The 20,265-nt window shown below is 47.8% G+C and overlaps 1 protein-coding gene across 3 annotated transcripts in view; it reads right to left on the bottom strand.

Moving 5' to 3' along the window:
* Window positions 1-19,450, bottom strand: part of OSBPL3 (oxysterol binding protein like 3) — a 157,032-nt gene extending 137,582 nt beyond the window's left edge. For all 3 annotated transcript variants that reach the window (XM_069958770.1, XM_069958774.1, XM_069958771.1), the window contains exon 1: window positions 19,251-19,450. The gene's annotated coding sequence lies outside the window, so the exon portion shown is untranslated. The remainder of the gene's footprint in view (window positions 1-19,250) is intronic.
* Between the last annotated feature and the right edge of the window lie 815 nt (window positions 19,451-20,265).

The raw sequence follows: 20,265 nt of genomic DNA, 5'->3' as shown, positions 1-20,265 counted from the left end.
TCCCCCTTTCTTGTCTCCAGATTGAGTGGGGTTTCAAACTCCGTTCCATTGAAGTAAATGGAGCCTAATTGCAAACTGCACCTGAACTGGAGACAAGAGAGGGGGAAAAGTGGCCATGTTTTTGTAGCACTGGATCACCCCTTTAAGAACTTCACATAGGAGGGCATGCAACAGATGGACAGACTGGTGGAATACTGTGGGTTTTTTTTAATCCTGCAAACACCCCAAAATACATCTGCCACTGCCACCAATAAACATAATGATGTAGCGATAACATTGAAAACAGCTAGAAAATACAGCCAGCTGAAAATACATCCCAGACTTCATACATAGCTATGTAAGCGGTGCGACTATCCAGACCTTTATGGTACTGAAGTTGTTAGAGGCGGCAATCACCTAAAAGATGCTTTTTTTTGCTTTGATCCAGTCATTTAGCCATCACAATTTCCCCTTGTTGTTTAGATCCTCACACTTGTCCATTTTTCCTGCATCCAATACTTCTAGAACTGTCAGTTCACTACCTGTCTATCACAGCCCACCTATTGACAGGTGCCACTGTCAAGAGATAATCTAGTCACTTCACCTGTCAGTGGCTTTAATGTTATGGCTGATCAGTATATACTGTATGACATGCACATCTTGTTCAGACTCGGGGACAATGGAAGTGACTCAGCTTGTTTATGAAGTCACTGACATAGCAAACTGAGAAAACAGTGACCTAGCAATGCTCCATGCATAGGCTCATAAATATTACATCCAGTTTCCATCGACTAAGTGCTCACTGACCAATTAACCCTTTAGTCAGCAGCGGGGGAGGGGTTACTAAGGATCTTGGAAACTGACGACTCGTGAAAAGCCGAGCGAGAATCACTCGGACGTGTCACCCTTACTATTAACAAATAAGAGTCACAGCAGCAAAGAAACAAGTGACGGTAAAATATTCATGACAGGTAACATGGCTCCAGTGGTTACTAAATGTTCTGCACACTCCAGTTACTATTGCAGCCACTAATACAGAATTGATGGATGATGGAGTAGGATTGATTCTAGTTAAGATAGAAACACACAACAATCATCCAGCACCCATCATAGGAGCAGAACACCAAATATAATGGTGGTCCCTTACATGTCAGACACCAACTGTGCCCAATGGACCCCATATCTGTCATAGGGATGCACGATGCACCGAAAAATCGATACTACTATCGATTTTCGGGGCAAAAAAACGGTTCGGTACCAGGATTTCCTGGTATCGATACTTTGTTAAACTACAAAATAGCGTAGTTTAACAGAGTATAGTGCAGAGAACATGACAGGCGGCTACCTGAGCGCCTGTCATGTTCTCTATGTGCCACCCCTGCAAACACAGACCTGGGACCCCGATCTTCCGCGCACCATGCTGCTGCCGCCGGCCGTTCCTGCCTCTCACATCGCCGCGGGGTCCCGGGTCAGTATAGCATTACAGAGCAGCGTCGGCGGCAGGAGAGGGAAGAGAGAGGCTGAGAGCTGCACCGTCCGGGGGAGAAGGCTGGAGGTGGGGGAGGCGAGGAGGAGATCTGACAGGAGGTTGGTGGCTGTGAGGTGGGAGCCGTCAGGACACTCCCGGGCCGGCATCAGCAATGTGGGGGGTGAGCAAAAGGTCGGCCTGGCTGCAACTGGGAAGGTGGAGGGGGGCGGTAGCCTGCACATTACTCTGCCGCCCGAATCCAGCTGGAATAGTGCAACTACAACCCCCATCATCCCTGATAGCTGAAGTGTATTACATAACTACAGCACCCATCATCCCTGATAGCTGAAGTGTGTTACATGACTACAGCCCCCATCATCCCTGATAGCTGAAGTGTGTTACATGACTACAGCCCCCATCATCCCTGATAGCTGAAGTGTGTTACATGACTACAGCCCCCATCATCCCTGATAGCTGAAGTGTGTTACATGACTACAGCCCCCATCATCCCTGATAGCTGCAGTGTGTTACATGACTACAGCCCCCATCATCCCTGATAGCTGAAGTGTGTTACATGACTACAGCCCCCATCATCCCTGATAGCTGCAGTGTGTTACATGACTACAGCCCCCATCATCCCTGATAGCTGAAGTGTATTACATGACTACAGCCCCCATCATCCCTGATAGCTGAAGTGTGTTACATGACTACAGCCCCCATTATCCCTGATAGCTGAAGTGTGTTACATGCCTACAGCCCCCATCATCCCTGATAGCTGAAGTGTGTTACATGCCTACAGCCCCCATAATCCCTGATAGCTGAAGTGTATTACATGACTACAACCCCCATCATCCCTGATAGCTGAAGTGTGTTACATGACTACAGCCCCCATCATCCCTGATAGCTGAAGTGTGTTACATGCCTACAACCCCCATCATCCCTGATAGCTGAAGTGTGTTACATGTATACAACCCCCATCATCTCTGATAGCTGAAGTGTGTGTTACATGTATACAACCCCCATCATCCCTGATAGCTGAAGTGTGTGTTACATGTATACAACCCCCATCATCCCTGATAGCTTAAGTGTGTGTTACATGTATACAACCCCCATCATCCCTGATAGCTGAAGTGTGTGTTACATGTATACAACCCCCATCATCCCTGATAGCTGAAGTGTGTGTTACATGTATACAACCCCCATCATCCCTGATAGCTGAAGTGTGTGTTACATGTATACAACCCCCATCATCCCTGATAGCTTAAGTGTGTGTTACATGACTACAGTTCCCATCATCCCCCTGATAGATGAAGTGTTATTGTGCATATTATAAGATTATCACCTTCCTGATGACGCACGGTAAATGGTGCAAGCGGAGAAACCACCAAATTCACTACCACATAAAAACGTGCTACTAAATAAAACTACAGATTGCCCCACAGCCATGCAGGCTAAAAGAAAAAAGTGTTAGGAGTGAGAATAGGGCAATTTTTTAGGGTACAAACCCACTTGACGTATTTGCTGCGTGAATCAGTCTCAAAAATAAGCAGGCAAAACGAAGGTTGGCTTTATACAAATGTTCTGCGTTAAAATACGCAATTGCGTATTTTTGAAGCGTGAAGCTTGTTGTTAGCAAAGCATCAGTTGTTAACAACCTGTGCGAAAAAATGCATGTAGCTTCACGCTTCAAAAATACGCAATTGCGTATTTTAACGCAGAACATTTGTATAAAGCCAACCTGCGTTTTGCCTGCTTATTTTTAAGACTGATTCACGCAGCAAATACATCAAGTGGGTTTGTACCCTTAGGTTACAAACCCACTTGGCGGGTCTGCAGCGAGTCTCCATGCTGCGTTTTTGCAGCGAGACTCGCTGCAGATCCCGGCCCTATGCTTTTAATGGCAGACAAACACGCAGCAGGGATGTACATCCCTGCTGCGAGTTTGTCTGCAGCCCTCCCCATTAACCCCCCGGCCGCCGGAGCTGATACTTCACCTGATCCCGGCTCCGGCGGTTCCCGTTGTCTTCAGCAAGCCGGAGCGGGGACCAGGTGAAGTATATGCTCCAGCCAGCCGCCCGATCGCCCCCCGCAGCCCCGGGGGGGGGGGGGGGGGCGCGTGCGAGCGATCAGTGTTGCCGGAGGGCGTGCGATCGGTGCTGCGGGGGGGGGGGGGGGGGGCGATCAGGCGGCCGGGGCTGCGGGCGGCTGGCTGGAGCATATACTTCACCTGGTCCCCGCTCCGGCTTGCTGAAGACATCGGGAACCGCCGGAGCCGGGATCAGGTGAAGTGTCAGCTCCGGCGGCCAGGGGGTTAATGGGGTGGGCTGCAGACTAACTCGCAGCAGGGATGTACATCCCTGCTGCGTGTTTGTCTGCCATTAAAAGCATAGGGCCGGGATCTGGCGAGTCTCGCTGCAAAAACGCAGCATGGAGACTCGATGCAGACCCGCCAAGTGGGTTTGTAACCTTAAAGAACATTTATTTTAAATAAGACAAACTTTAGTTTTAAAATAATATGGTCTGTACGGGCGCATCTCTATTCTTGTGGGTTTTTTTTTAATAAAATTTATTAAGTATCGAATTGGTATCGAGCATTGAAAAAAAAAAAGTTGGTATTGGTATCGAACTCAAAATTCTGATATCGTGACAACACTAATCTGTCATGGTGCCAGGCATTTTATCGAACAGAATAATACTTTGTATGGGATTTTTGAGACCCTGCTATGAAGTTTCTAGACAGTTAAATGGTAGAATAAGGGTACTATTACACCAAGCGATTTTTAGACGACTAACAATTAACGATAAACCATCTCAAATGACCGCTATGGCAAACGACCTGAAATCGTTCGCCCAATTACGCGGAACGATGATCGTTAGTGCGGTCGTTTTGTCGTCGCTATTGTGTACGTTTCAGCTATGACTTTTTATTACACCGAACGATAAAAGGATAAAAATAGGTTAGAATTCTATCAAACGACCAACGATTTCTCGTTGGTTGTTTAATCGTTGTCTGCTATTAAACAAAACGATTTTGTATAAATCTGAACGATCTAACAATTTTTCGAACGATAATCTTCCTGTGTAATATGGCCCACCTTCACCTGCACCCTGCAAATTAATTAAGGGTACCAAAGGTTGTCACTTAATAATACCCCCGAGGCCTGGCATGGCTGTATGCATATTAGGCTGTGCCAAAGGCATTGGCACTGACAGGCAATCACCAAACACCAAAGTACAGGATTATAGAAGCAGCAGATTGCAAAGTGAACTCCCATAGAGGGCTAAAAATAATATAATAAAGTCTACTTAAAAAAGAAAAACCATAAACAGAAACCATTACGCTATTGAGAAAACAGCCTAATCTTTTCTTCTTATTGTAGAAAGAATAATTGCTACTACATGTATTTATTTATTTATTACTATTTATATACTGATCAGCCCTAACAAAACCAAACTTGTGCCACAAAAAAACATATTTTAGGAAACATAAAAATATATCAGATCTGATGCAAACTGCAGGGGTGGAAAGGGGTTAAGCAGAAGGCACGAATGTGATGTAAACATAGCCGTACTTTGAACTTGTTAAGTTTTTTTCAGCCACTTTTTTTTGTTGTTGCAAAAAAACAAAAAAAACAAATGTGCAACAACTGTAGGGTTGACATTTTTAAATAGAAGTAACTTACAAATCTGTATAATTTTCTGACACCAGTTTAATTACAAAAAAAAATTATATAATTATATATATATTATATATATATAGTGGTACCTTGGTTTAAGAGTAACTTGGATTAAGAGCGTTTTGGTTTAAGAGCTCACAGTTTTTCAAAATTGTGACTTGGTTTAAGAGCATTGCTTTGGTTTAAGAGCTCCCTGTACTGGGTGGGAGCGCGAGTGGAGGAGGGGTATGGTCTGCATAGCGGGGTCTACAGCACTGTACTCTGACCCAGGAAGTCTCCCTCACCTTCCAAATCATAGCAGAACCACTTCAGGCTGGGGCTTACATCAGGGGACAGGACTGTGGAGGTAATCTCTCCGTAGCTTAACCCCTCTCTCCCTGGACAGAGAGTGCTGCATGTATGTGCCCACATATACCCTGCTCATTCCTTCATGCTCCCTGCAGTCTCTGTCCGCCCTTGTGTTTCCCATCCTCTCCATTACTGTACAGTAACTTATAATATCACATATTCTGCTGTTTCTGAATGTTTGTTTTATTTGTTTTACATGTTATTCAGAATAATAAATCATTATTTTTGGGGTGTGGAACCAATTGTCTGCATTTCTATTATTTCTTATGGGAAAATTTGCTTTGGTTTAAGAGTGGATTTGGATTACAAGCGCGGTCTTGGAACGAATTATGCTCGTAATCCAAGGCACCACTGTGTATATATATGTATATATATATATATATATATATATATATATATAAAATAAAGAAACTTTTGGAAGGAAACCAACAGCCATTACTGCCCTCCTGTGATCCTCTCCCGAACAGCTGCATAGACTGGTGACCATTCTACAACAGGGAGCCGATATGCTTATGCTGACGTATGCATGAGGTCTGCCACATCACAACTAAAACCATCAATATGCACATGGTGTTTGCACAGGTTTCTAAATGACCCTTTAAGAAAACTGTGCACAGAGCCAACATAGCCCTAGGGGTCAGTATTTCAGATACCTAAGTTCACCATGTTCCGCCATAAGTGGTCTCCATGGGGTGCTGTATTACATCCTAGAGGCAATGCTTCTATGAATAGATGCCTATTACAGAATGGGCTGAAGGATGCCAAAATATTGCTATCTGAGGGCACAATATAGTCCCAAATGTTCTAGCAGTGTCCTGTTCCAGATCCATAACATGTCTGTGTGCATGAGGCCCTAAAGGCAAACTATGGGCAGCATAAAACATTGCTGGGCTCCCTCTATACCAGTGATGGGGAACCGTCGGCCCTCCAGCTGTTGCAAAACTACAATTCCCATCATGCCTGGACAGCCGAAGCTTTAGCTTCGGCTGTCCAGGCATGATGGGAATTATAGTTTTGCAACAGCTGGAGGGCCGAAGGTTCCCCATCCTTGTTCTATACAGTGATGTATGAAACAAACTAAAAATGCTTTGGCGTTTCAGAGGAATTGCAGTTATAACACCGGCTGGGAATAGGGTTCCCAGTCATTGGGGCTGTCATAAGTCCTTGGAGACATCTCCGCACCCCTTCAGCCTTGGCTTTTAGGAATGGAAAATCCATTGGGGACCACAATGATGAATTAAAGTGCCGTTCAAATATGCATCGTACATTGTCAGTGTTTCATGCCGCCTGTCATTCAGGCAGCATGAAAGGGATGACAGATTCCCCTTATAAGAGGATGTCTACGAGTTGAAGGAAATGACAGTGTCTGCAGGAAATGTTCTAAAACAGAACTGCAAAACACTGCTCATCCATGAAATCCCCCGCAGCACCGATTCTCTGATAGTACACACCAGTCTGTCCTGGAGAAATGACGTGTCGTGATGGCACATGATCACAGCAGGCAACCATTGGCCTCAGCTATCACATGTAGTACATGCTAGCATCTCCATCAGTGACTGACTGTATGGGTCACCTGCCACTGGGGCATATCACAGACTGCTGGGGACCACCGAAGCATCGGCAATAGAAGAGCAGCTGGAGAAAATGTTCAAAAAAAAAAACAAAACTCCTTTTTAAGATATTCATTCTCCCATCAATATGTATGTTCCGTTCCGTTTATCATTCATACAAATCTCGGTTAATGCTACAACCTAAATCCCTTGGTGTTATGTGTTCTGTCGCACAGTCAGAGATAGCAATATCTGCAATGTCCCATGAAGAGGAAATTCTTTTTTTGGATTCAGCATCCTTGTGACCAATCTCAGACATATAGGATGATAGACCGCGACTGACAGGCTGAGACTGATGACTAATCATATTTTCCCCAAGGCTTATGAATATGGAAATTCTAGAAAGTAATGTACATAAAGCACCATAATACAACAGTCTCACGCTTTCAAGGGTTTCAGGGATCTGGTATAATTTAAAGCGAATGTACAATCAGGTACATTCACTATTAAGGCTGCACATGAATGGATCAGCGACGGCACCGCCGAGGAATCGGCTTCCCCACGCTGGCGCCGTTCTATTCATGTGAAACACAAAGTGAATGTACCTGATGGTACATACACTTTAAGAGCCAAAACACTGCCCTGAGATATTGTAATTAAAGGGGTAATAAATGTATAATCGCCGGGGACCCTACCTATCGCTATAAGGTGGTCTCACATGCAGTATATTTTAGTAACCGCCACTGCAGTTTTTTGCTATGTTCACACTATGTAAAAGGCACGGCGTATTTCATAACAACGGACGTTATTTTGCGCAAATACGGCCATTGTTATGAAATACGGCCGTGTTTTTTACGTGGTGTGAACACGGCCTTTGAGAAAAAAACAAACAAAGGTGGATTCCAAAGAAATTGGAAATATAATGGAAGGACTTATCCTGCTTCCTGCTGGATCCACTTCTTGATTGCTCAAAAACTGCAGTGGCAGTTTTCCATTTTGGTTATTCAGTCAGTAGTGCAGTGTATGAGTGTGTCCCAAAAAGGTTGCCTGACTAAACTGCATTCGTCCAGGTTTGGGCTGGGAAAAAAAAAAAAGTCAAAAAAATTTCTTATACTCACCTGCCCTGATTCCCTGATGTGTCCGTTCCACAGTGTCTGGCCACAAGCTGAGCAGTCTTTCCCACTTTGGTTTTCACACACTGGAAACGCCGGCTCAGCCAATCACTGGCTGAGGAGGTCAACGCATCTTGAAATGAAGGGCAGGAAGTACTGCTTAGTCTGCGCCTAACAGGTGGGACAGAGGCATCAGGGGATCAAAACAGGTGAGAATTTTTTTTGTTTATTTTAACTCTCTTCATGACCGGACACACACAGTTTATTTTCTTGGGCAACCCCTTTAAGGGACAGTGCAGTTAGCAGCTGAAAATGGTACACAAGTCTATACCCCCAGGGAATGCTTACCCCCTATTTTGTTATACCTTGCTCCTTAACTGCTTTACACCTACATTAAGGCCCTATTCCACGGAACTATTATCGGCCATATTCGGCCAATATCGGCCGTTACAGCCGATAATTGTCCCGTAGAATAGAAGGCAACGATCATCCGACATTGTTCATGTCTATTAGCGCTCGTTTTCTCCTCATTCCCCGCCTCCTGCCGCCGCTATTACACGCGGCAGCAGCGAGCAGGTGATTGCGGGAGGGGCAGCTGGGAGGTGCGGGGGGGGGGGGGCTGCCCGGGTGATTGCTAGATCGTCCGGGCAGCCCATAGAGGATAGTGGCGGTCTGCTGACGCTACTCCTTTCCATGGAGAGGCAGCGGCAGATCGTTGCTATCACAGTCGTTTGTTTTTCAAACAACAAACGACATGAACGATGTCGGCTGATCGTTGCCGAATACGACCGATAATCGTTCCGTGGAATATGGCCTTTGTGAAAGCGACTCTGTACCCACAATCTGACCCAGTTGCGGAACTACCGCCGTAGCAACGGTAGCGGTTGCTACGGGGCCCGCCGCATCAAGGGGCCCGGCCAGCTAGTCCTTGTGTCCTGAGTGTGTGTGAGTTCAGTTTCTCCCCAGTTAGGCCACCCGGGGAGAAACTGTCTGGACTCTGTATTTGAACGAGCCCGCACCTACCCGAACGTACGGGGCCCGCCCCGGCATCTGTCCCCGCCTCTGTCCCCGCGGCCACCTCTCACGTTGCTTAGTTCCTGGGCGGGCCGCCTCCGAAGTCACTGCTGAGCCGTCTCCTCCCCCACGTAAGTGCACGCACGCAGGTCCTCTCTGCTGTGCCGTACCGTGGGGGAGGGGGGCCGAGTCACAGGCGCCATTATTGAGGAGGAGGCGGACTGACAGAGAGCAAGTGACTTGTGCGCCCCAGAGGTATTCCTGCTGCTGCAGCTGAATAGCTGCCTGTCACTGGGGACTGGGGGCTGGGGGGGGGGGGGGGGGGGGGGGGGCGGGGGGCGGGGGGCAATGATGATGATGATGATGGGGGTTGGAATGATGATGATGATGGGGCGGGGGGGGGAATGATGATGATGATGGGGGGGTGGGGGTTGGAATGATGATGATGATGGGGCGGGGGGGGGGAATGATGATGATGATGATGGGGGGGTGGGGGTTGGAATGATGATGATGATGATGGGGGGGGGGAATGATGATGATGATGATGGGGGGGTGGGGGTTGGAATGATGATGATCATGATGGGGGGGCGGGGGTTGGAATGATGATGATGGGGGGGGGGGGAATGATGATGATGATGGGGGGTTGGAATGATGATGATGATGGGGGGTTGGAATGATGATGATGGGGGGGCGGGGGGGGAATGATGATGATGATGATGGGGGGTTGGAATGATGATGATGATGGGGGGGAATGATGATGATGGGGGGGCGGGGGGTGTTGGAATGATGATGATGTTGGGGGGAATGATGATGGGGGGCGGGGGGTGGAATGATGATGATGGGGGGCGGGGGTTGGAATGATGATGATGATGGGGGGGCGGGGGTTGGAATGATGATGATGATGGGGGGGTGGAATGATGATGATGGGGGGCGGGGGTTGGAATGATGATGATGATGGGGGGGGGCGGGGGTTGGAATGATGATGATGATGGGGGGGCGGGGGTGGAATGATGATGATGATGGGGGGGCGTGGGTGGAATGATGATGATGATGGGGGGGCGGGGGTGGAATGATGATGATGATGGGGGGGGCGGGGGTTGGAATGATGATGGGGGGGGCGGGGGTGAAATGATGATGATGATGGGGGGGCAGGGGTTGGAATGATGATGATGATGGGGGGGGCGGGGGTTGGAATGATGATGATGGGGGGGCGGGGGTTGGAATGATGATGGGGGGCAGGGGTTGGAATGATGATGATGATGGGGGGCGGGGGGTGGAATGATGATGATGGGGGGGCGGGGGGTGGAATGTTGATTATGATGATGATGATGGGGGGGAATAATGATGATGATTATGATCTCAGGCCCTAATAAGATGCAGGCCAAAATCATGGGGGGGGGGGTTGATGATGATCGCCAATAATATGCAGGCCACATTCTGTGTGTGTGTGTCGTGTGTGTGTGTGTGTGTGGGGGGGGGGCAATGTGAAAGTTTGCTATGGGGCCCTGCCATTTCTAGTTACGCCCCTGATCTGACCCCCTCCCAAACCGCTTGTACCTTCGGATAGCTGCTTTTAATCCAAGATCTGTCCTGGGGTCTGTTTGGCAGGTGATGCAGTTATTGTCCTAAAAAACAACTTTTAAACTAACAGCCGTGTGTCAAACAGCCGTGGCCTAGAGTATCTGTGCCCTAACTTTGCACCACCCCTCTGTCCCTGCTCCCCACCCTTTTCATCATTAGGAATGCTCCAGGCAGATTTTCCTCACCTGTGTCAGCACAGCACATGGGTTGGATCGTTAAGGCACCTGTGCAGTGTTCAGACAGGAGAAAATGTTCTAGGGGCATTCCTAATAATGAAGAGGGAGAAGAGGGGGGACGGAGGGGTGGTGCAAAGTTAGGGCACAGATATTCTAGGCCACGGCCTTTTGACTCAGGGCTGCAAGTTTAAAAATTGTTTTTTAGGACAATAACTGCATCACCTGCCAAATGGACCCCAGGACATATCTTGGATTAAAAGCAGCTATCCGAAGGTACAAGTTGTTTTAGGGGGACAGATTTTAGGTACAGAGTCGCTTTAAGACACATCTGTCCCATTATTGGTTCAGGCTGCTGCTCTCTCCCTCCCCTTGCAGTTCTGCATCCTGTGTATGCACACAAGTCTATCACAGGCTCACCAGGTAGTCAGTGTATAGAGAGCGGATTACAGTAAGGGGAGAATGCTCATCCAGGGCAGTATATTAAAGCGTTAATGAGAAAAATTTCCACTCAGATATATCGGAAAAGAGAGACCAGCTCCCAGGCAAAATAAAATCTTCCCTGCTTTTTTAATCCATGTTAAAACGACAAGACTGTACAGTATTTCATTCCAAATGCACATGGGCCCCCCTAGCCATAGTTCTTTTGCATACGTCAAAAACACGTAGATGATCCACTGGCTTTTATATAATGAATGAATAAAGCATTGAAGACTTTATTTTGATCAAGAGCTGGATTCTCTATTCTTGTATCTATCATATTGCCTTATTGGTCATCTCCACGCTCCCTTCTATACCAAGCCCTACTGACAAAGGGAGGAGACTGAATGGAGGGGAGCAGCAATGGCTTGCTTTTTCTAAGATCATGAATTGCCACTAATACTTGCGTTAAAATGCACCCATAAAACCATCTATCGGCATGGGTAGCCTCCTGACTCTCCCCTGATGCCATATATCAGGGAGATACCGGTGGGCCACGTTTGATTTCAACATGCCTGAATGATAAATGTGATGTCTGGCAGTGGCTTTTTTTCTATCTCATTAAGGGTACAAACCCACTTGACGTATTTGCTGCGTGAATCCGTCTTAAAAATAAGCAGGCAAAACGCAGGTTGGCTTTATACAATTGTTCTGTGTTAAAATACGCAATTGCGTATTTTTGAAGCATGAAGCTACATGCGTTTTTCGCACAGGTTGTTAACAACTGATGCTTTGCTAACACAAGCTTCACGCTTCAAAAATACGCAATTGCGTATTTTAACGCAGAACAATTGTATAAAGCCAACCTGCGTTTTGCCTGCTTATTTTTAAGACTGATTCACGCAGCAAATACGTCAAGTGGGTTTGTACCCTAAATAGAAAAAAAAATAATATATATATTAATAATAATAATAATAATAATAATAATAATAATAATAATAATAATATATATATATATATATATATATATATATATATATATATATATATATATAGTGCAGTTAAATGATAGAATCAGGGATTTGATCAAATGATTAAATGACCGGGCCGTTCCATCATGAACTCATATCATTTCCCTCTGCAACGTAGAATTCGCTTACCGTATCGCCTCTCTGCTCCCCTGTCTGCTCTCGCCTATCCGCTCTGCTCCCTGTCCGCCTTTGCTGCCTCTCTGCTCCCGGTTCCGCTCATTTCCCCTGCTACACACCTCCTGCTCCCCCGGCCTGTCCGCTCTGTTCCCCCTCCGCTCTAACGCCGTATGCCTGCCGGGAGGTGTGCCGCTCTGCTCCCCTTCTGCCTCCAGTCCCGTCCGTCCCGTCACCATATGCCTGCCGGGAGGTGTGCCGCTCTGGTCCCCATCTGCCTCTGGTCCCGTCAGCCCGCCGCCATATGCCTGCCTGGGAGGTGTACCACTCTGCTCCCTGTCCGCCTCCGCCGCCAAACATAGAGCCTGGCGACTCCTAGATCGTTCATTCCATCATTTCCCTGAAAGGGGTCAGTGATTTGATCAAATCATTTAATTATTTCCCGGGATTTGATCAAAATCCTAAAAAAACAACTTTTAAACTGGCAGCCCTGTGCCAAACAGCCGGGGCTTAGATTGTGTATGCATTAGGCTGGCACACCCTCTCTGTCCCTCCTCCCCGCCCTCCTCATCATTAGGAATGCTTCAGGCAGATTGCCTCCTATTCATCATCTGTGTCTGCCCGGTACATGGGCTGAATCGTTTAGGCAACTGTGCAATGTTCAGACAGGAGAAAATGTTTCAGTGGAATTCCTAATGATGAAGAGTGTGGGGAGGAGGGACGGAGGGCTGGTGCAAAGTTAGGGCACAGATACTGTAAGCCACGGCCGTTTGACACAAGGCCACAAGTTTAAAAGTTGTTTTTTAGGACAATAACTGCATCAACTGCTGAACGGACCGCAGGACAGATCTTGGATTAAAAGCAGCTATCCGAAGGTACAAGTGGTTGGGGAGGTCAGATTGTGGGTACAGAGTCGTATTAAGCTGATGGTGGAAGGAGTGTTCTGCCAACAGCTCAATGGCGGATTATAATGTGGGCGGCTTGGGCGGCCGCCCGGGGCCCGAGGCTCCGGGGGGCCCATGCCACGCCGGCCCACATTATAATGCCGCTGCGGCCCGGCCCTCCCTCGCCACTGCAGGCTCTTGTGACCGCAAGCATTATTTTGCTGCGGGGGTGTCCCGTCCTATCCCCCGGCAGCGCGCGCATCAGACAGCTCCCCGTGCGCCTGTGACTTCCGGCGAGCTCTGTGATGCGCGCGCTGCCGGGGGACAGACGGGGCCTGCAGGACAGGAGAGGATCGACGGGGGAACGGGTTGTAAGGTGAGTTCTTTTTTTTTTTTTTTTTTAAATCTGCATGCACGGAGGGGGGGGGGGGGGGGGGGGGAAAAGAGGGGGACCATCTATAAGGGGGAAAAGAGGGGGACCATCTATAAGGGGGAAAAGAGGGGGACCATCTAGAAGGGGGAAAAGAGGGGGACCATCTATAAGGGGGAAAAGAGGGGGACCATCTATAAGGGGGAAAAGAGGGGGACCATCTATAAGGGGGAAAAGAGGGGGGCCATCTATAAGGGGGAAAAGAGGGGGACCATCTATAAGGGGGAAAAGAGGGGGACCATCTATAAGGGGGAAAAGAGGGGGACCATCTATAAGGGGGAAAAGAGGGGGACCATCTATAAGGGGGAAAAGAGGGGGCCATCTAAGGGGGAAAAGAGGGGGGACATCTATAAGGGGGAAAAGAGGGGGGCCATCTATAAGGGGGAAAAGAGGGGGGCCATCTATAAGGGGGGAAAAGAGGGGGACCATCTATAAGGGGGAAAAGAGGGGGACCATCTATAAGAGAGGGGGGAAAGAGGGGGACCATCTATAAGAGGGGGGGGAAAGAGGGAGACCATCTATAAGAGGGGGGGGGGAAGAGGGGGACCATCTATAAGAGGGGGGGAAAGAGGGGGACCATCTATAAGAGGGGGGGGGGAAGAGGGGGACCATCTATAAGAGGGGGGGGGAAGAGGGGGACCATCTATAAGAGGGGGACCATCTATAAGAGGGGGACCATCTATAAGAGGGGGGGGGGAAAGAGGGGGACCATCTATAAGAGGGGGACCATCTATAAGAGGGGGACCATCTATAAGAGGGGGGGGGAAAGAGGGGGACCATCTATAAGGGGGGGGGAAAGAGGGGGACCATCTATAAGAGGGGGACCATCTATAAGAGGGCGGGGAAAGAGGGGGACCATCTATAAGAGGGGGACCATCTATAAGAGGGGGGGGGGAAGAGGGGGACCATCTATAAGAGGGGGGGGAAAGAGGGGGACCATCTATAAGAGGGGGGGGGAAGAGGGGGACCATCTATAAGAGGGGGACCATCTATAAGAGGGGGGACCATCTATAAGAGGGGGGGGGAAGAGGGGGACCATCTATAAGAGGGGGGGGGGAAGAGGGGGACCATCTATAAGAGGGGGAAGAGGGGGACCATCTATAAGAGGGGGGGGAAAGAGGGGGACCATCTATAAGAGGGGGGGAAAGAGGGGGACCATCTATAAGGGGGGGGGAGAGGGGGACCATCTATAAGGGGGGGGGGAGAGGGGGGACCATCTATAAGGGGGGGCGGAGAGGGGGACCATCTATAAGGGGGGGGGAGAGGGGGACCATCTATAAGGGGGGGGAGAGGGGGACCATCTATAAGGGGGGGAAGAGGGGGACCATCTCCTATAGTATTAGCACCTTCCTCTCCTGACATCCTCTGTGCTGCTGGGATGCTGCGACCTCCCCTATAAGATCGGCCACCTCCTCTCCTGACATCCTCTGTGCTGCTGTGACCCTCCCCTATAAGATCAGCGCCCTCCTCTCCTGACATCCTCTGTGCTGCTCGGACCTCTCCTATAGTATCAGCCCCCTCCTCTCCTGACATCCTCTGTGCTGCTCGGACCTCTCCTATAGATCAGCACCCTCCTCTCCTGACATCCTCTGTGCTGCTGGGACCTCTTCTATAGGATTAGCACCCTCCTCTCCTGACATCCTCTGTGCTGCTGGGACCTCTCCTATAGGATTAGCACCCTCCTCTCCTGACATCCTCTGTGCTGCTGTGACCTCCCCTATAAGATCAGCACCCTCCACTCCTGACATCCTCTGTGCTGCTCGGACCTCTCCTATAGGATTAGCACCCTCCTCCCCTGACATCCTCTGTGCAGCTGTGACCTCCCCTATAAGATCAGCACCCTCCACTCCTGACATCCTCTGTGCTGCTGTGACCCTGCGACCTCCCCTATAAGATCAGCTCCCTCCTCTCCTGAAACCAGGTGGCAGTATGTTTATTGGGGGCAGTGGAGGTGGGGTGGACAATGCTTATTGGGAGCAGCAAGGGACCAAACATTATGTTTAATGGGGCCAGCAGGGAGGGGGGGCAGGCAGTGTTTATTGGGGACAGCAGGGGGGGGGGGGGCAGTAGCGGATTACAATGTGGGTGGATTGACTGGGGGGGGGGGGGGGTCCAGGTTGGGTGGACAGCCCAGGGCCCAGGGTACATTTAATCCGCCACTGCAACAGCTATATGAAATGTAAGGCAGGCTATAATAAGGGGGGGGGACTGGAAGGCCTCTTGGGCAATATTAACAATAATTTGGTAAATTTGTTGTATCCATAAAACTTAGTTAAAAGTATAGCAAAAAAGAAAAAAGTTAGGCCTAAGACCTGAGAACAATTTCTTAGGGTATGTACTTCTATTATTGCCCTTGGCTGCCCAGACTACAATGAGTTACAAGTCTATCTCCTGAATGCAATGTTTAATACTACCGTAATTCAGAAATTCTTCACAAATTTCAGTTCCCTAAATATAAATGTATTTTTCCTGGCTAAGTCGGAGCTGGAGCGGTGAACATTTCGCTGACAGCCATCGCAGGCTGAGCACAGCCCCCGGCACACAGAAGCCTCTCATTTCCCAGTAGGTGACTATACTCCTTGTGCTGATGTAGGAAATACTACAAAGATATACTGTACAGCCACAATCCTGTGCCAGCAAAGCATTTCCTTAGAGATGACTAAAGATTTACAGGCAAGAAAAACTCCAGCGTAACTCCTCTTATAGCTTGTGCATAGTGGCCAAAAATAAACGCAGCTTATTCTCCTGAATTCACCTCCTGACTGGCTGCTTAAGCAGGGAACGGGCAAGGAGCCGGGCATGGGGCTGCTTAAGCAGGGAACTGGCAAGGAGCCGGGCATGGGGCTGCTGAAGCAGGGAACGGGCAAGAAGCCGGGCATGGGGCTGCTGAAGCAGGGAACGGGCAAGGAGCCGGGCATGGGGCTGCTGAAGCAGGGAACGGACAAGGAGATGGGCATGGGGCTGCTGAAGCAGGGAACGGGCAAGGAGCCGGGCATGGGGCTGCTGAAGCAGGGAACGGGCAAGGAGCCGGGCATGGGGCTGCTGAAGCAGGGAACGGGCAAGGAGCCGGGCATGGGGCTGCTGAAGCAGGGAACGGACAAGGAGATGGGCATGGGCCTGCTGAAGCAGGGAACGGACAAGGAGCCGAGCATGGGCCTGCTTAAGCAGGGAACGGGCAAGGAGCCAGACATGGGGCTGCTGAAGCAGGGAACGGGCAAGGAGCCGGACATGAGGCTGGGCATGGGGCTGGGCATGGGGCTGTGCTAGGAGGAAGATGATAAGAAAACTGATGACTGTGGCCTATGATCAGGACCATCCGTCTACCTGGGCATCTGCCAACAAAAGCCAAGGAAACATTTTTTATTCCTATTAACTCATTCAGCACCAGAGAAGAACTAAACAAACTCTATTAACTCCATTGGTCCCTGCAACCAATTAGGATGGATTTACATGTTGCTATAAAACCTAATACATGGTGCGGAAAAGAATCTGCACATTGTGGCTTCTGACACTGCGCTCTCTGCTGCCACCTCTGTCCCAGACAGGAATTGTCCAGAGCAGATGAGATTTTCTATGGGGATTTGCTGCTGCTCTGGACAGTTCCTGACATGGACAGAGATGGCAGCAGAGAGCACTGTGTCAGCCTGAAAAGAAAACAACTTTTCTTGCAGGACATGCAGCATCTGATAAGTATGGGAAGACTGGATATTATTTTAATAGAAGTAAATTACAAATCTATATAACTTTCTGAAACCAGTTGATTTGAAAGAAAAAGATTTTCACTGGATAACCCCTTTAAGGAAACAACTCCCCCCCCCTTTCTGGTGACCATAATTCTCTACTCACCAAGTCAGAGTAAATTCACATGGTGCACTTTATACAGTTAATACACATTTATTATTTGTTTACCTGCCCGAACTTAGCAGCCAAATAACACATCACAAAGCCACTGTAAGACTGCGTGCATTTTAAAGGGAACCTGTCCCATTGAATACACATATTATTCAGCAGATTAACAGATTGATGTTCTCTATAGAGTTGGAGGAAAAGTTCCTAGATAACTTGTCATTTATTCAGGTAAATCTCTGCTCATTCTGGGCTTAATTGTCAAATGGGCGGTGCTAATCAGTGATTGACAGATTATGCCTTTAGCAAGTTGTCAATTACTGATTGGGACCGCCCACTTGACAATTAAGCCCAAAATGAGCAGGTATTTATATGAATAAATGACACGTTATCCAGGATCTGCTCAGCTCCTCCTGCTCTATAACAGATGTTCCCATGTGAATACACCCATAATCCTATGTGTCCAATTGTGTGATGGGGGACTCCCTTCTCTATTATGTCACCTCAATACTTGGCTGCCAAGCTGTCAGATCTACTTGGGGATCGATCCCCCCATCTAGGACCCTTAGGTAAGGACCCGCCAGCCCCTGAAGACAATCAGCAGGATTCATAATGTACAGAACTCTTATAAGTAGAAATAGGACTCCATGTACAAGTGATATATAGGGGAGTAAGGTAATACTGTATATAGGTAGGGGTTCTCCCTTAGATATGATAAAAATATTGGGCAAAACTCTCCAGTCCCCAGGTGACATATATACTGATGATATATATACTGATGAGATGACATATACTGATTATATATATATATATATATAGAGAGAGAGAGAGAGATATCATCAGTGTGTATGTGTATATATATAAAACTAGTATATACATTATATAGTCATCAGTGCATAGTCAGTATATATCATCAGTATATATCTCATTAGTGTATATATCACCAGTATATAGTCATCAGTATATATATATATATATATATATATATATATCATCAGTATGTAGTCAGTTTATATCTCATCAGTGTGTGTGTGTGTATATATATATATATATATATATATATATATATATATATATATATATATATACACACACACACACTGATGAGATATAAACTGACTACATACTGATGATATATATATATATATACTGATGACTATATACTGGTGATATATACACTAATGAGATATATACTGATGATATATATACTGACTATACACTGATGACTATATACTGTATATACTAGTTATATATATATACACACATACACACTGATGATATATATATATATATATATATATATATACATACTAACTATATAATGATTACTATATATACTGATGACTATGACATATATACTGGTGACTATATCCATCATACATGAAGGTGATGACTCCTGGTGGATGTGTATTGCTCAACAACTCCTCCAAGGAAGCTTGTGTCTGCTCTGTTACAACACTGCCATCTGCTAAGTGTATGCACACATCACACTGCTCCGGAATAATCCGAGGGATTGCACGGAATAATCCCCCATCACCCCCCAGGTTACAGCCCGCACCTGGAGAGAAGCTCCTGAGCCGCGGCTCTCCCATCTCTCCCCATAGAGAGTAGTGTTCGCCTTACCTGTGATCCAGCCCCAGGTGATCGCCTCCTCCGGCCGGAGAGTTACAGGAGAGTGAAGCGCAGGGGGCTGCTGCTCATCCCTCGGACCCCCCGGGGCGGCAGCGCTCGGAGCTGTCACCGGACACACCGCTCCGGTACTTTGTGCGCACAGTCCCCGGCTCCGCTGCACATTGAACTTCTTCCCCTACACCCAGGATCGGCGCGGAAGCTCCTCCCCCTGCTGTGTGGCTGAGCCGCGAGCTAACACGGGGGGCGTGGCCTAGTAGAAATGACTGACAGGTTGCTCCAAGAGGACGCGCCCCATTTCCGATACGTCACGTGTGTGCGGCGGGCAGGTGCGGCGCGGCTTTCATGCGACTCTTCTTAGAAAATGCGAGTTGATTTCGAGAAGCGTCTTTTGTCATTTGTCACATAACGTCCGGCGGTAGGTAGGAGAGAGTGCGGATAGTTACTCCTACACAAACAATATACGGTGAACTGCCCCTTTAATCTAACAAAACCAGGCAGGGGCTTTTTTTTTTATTTAATAGTTTGATTTTTGTAATTTTTGTTTTTCTAAATTACATCACACACACACACACACACACACACACACACACACACACACACACACACACACACACACACACACACACACGTAGATTTGTAACTACTGTTTAAAATTTCCTGTCTTCCTTTATCAGCTGCTGTATGTTCTGCATAGAAATGTTGTTTTCTTATCAGTCTGGCACAGTGCTCTTTGCTGCCACCTCTGTCCGTGTCAGGAACTGTCCAGAGCAGGAGAGGTTTTCTATGGGGATTTGCTACTGCTCTGGACAGTTCCTGACATGTACAGAGGTGGCAACAGAGAGCACTGTGTCAGGCTAAAAATAATACACCACTTCCTGCAGGACATACAGCAGCTGATAAGTATGGGAAGATTTGAAATTTTTAAATAGAAATAAATTACAAATCTACATGATTTTTTGAAACCAGTTGATTTGAACAGTTTCAAAGCTCCTGACGTTATATTGAA

Source organism: Dendropsophus ebraccatus, chromosome 2 (genome assembly GCF_027789765.1).
Source record: "Dendropsophus ebraccatus isolate aDenEbr1 chromosome 2, aDenEbr1.pat, whole genome shotgun sequence".
Taxonomy (NCBI): Eukaryota; Metazoa; Chordata; class Amphibia; order Anura; family Hylidae; genus Dendropsophus; species Dendropsophus ebraccatus.
This window is presented reverse-complemented; position numbering and strand designations above follow the sequence as displayed.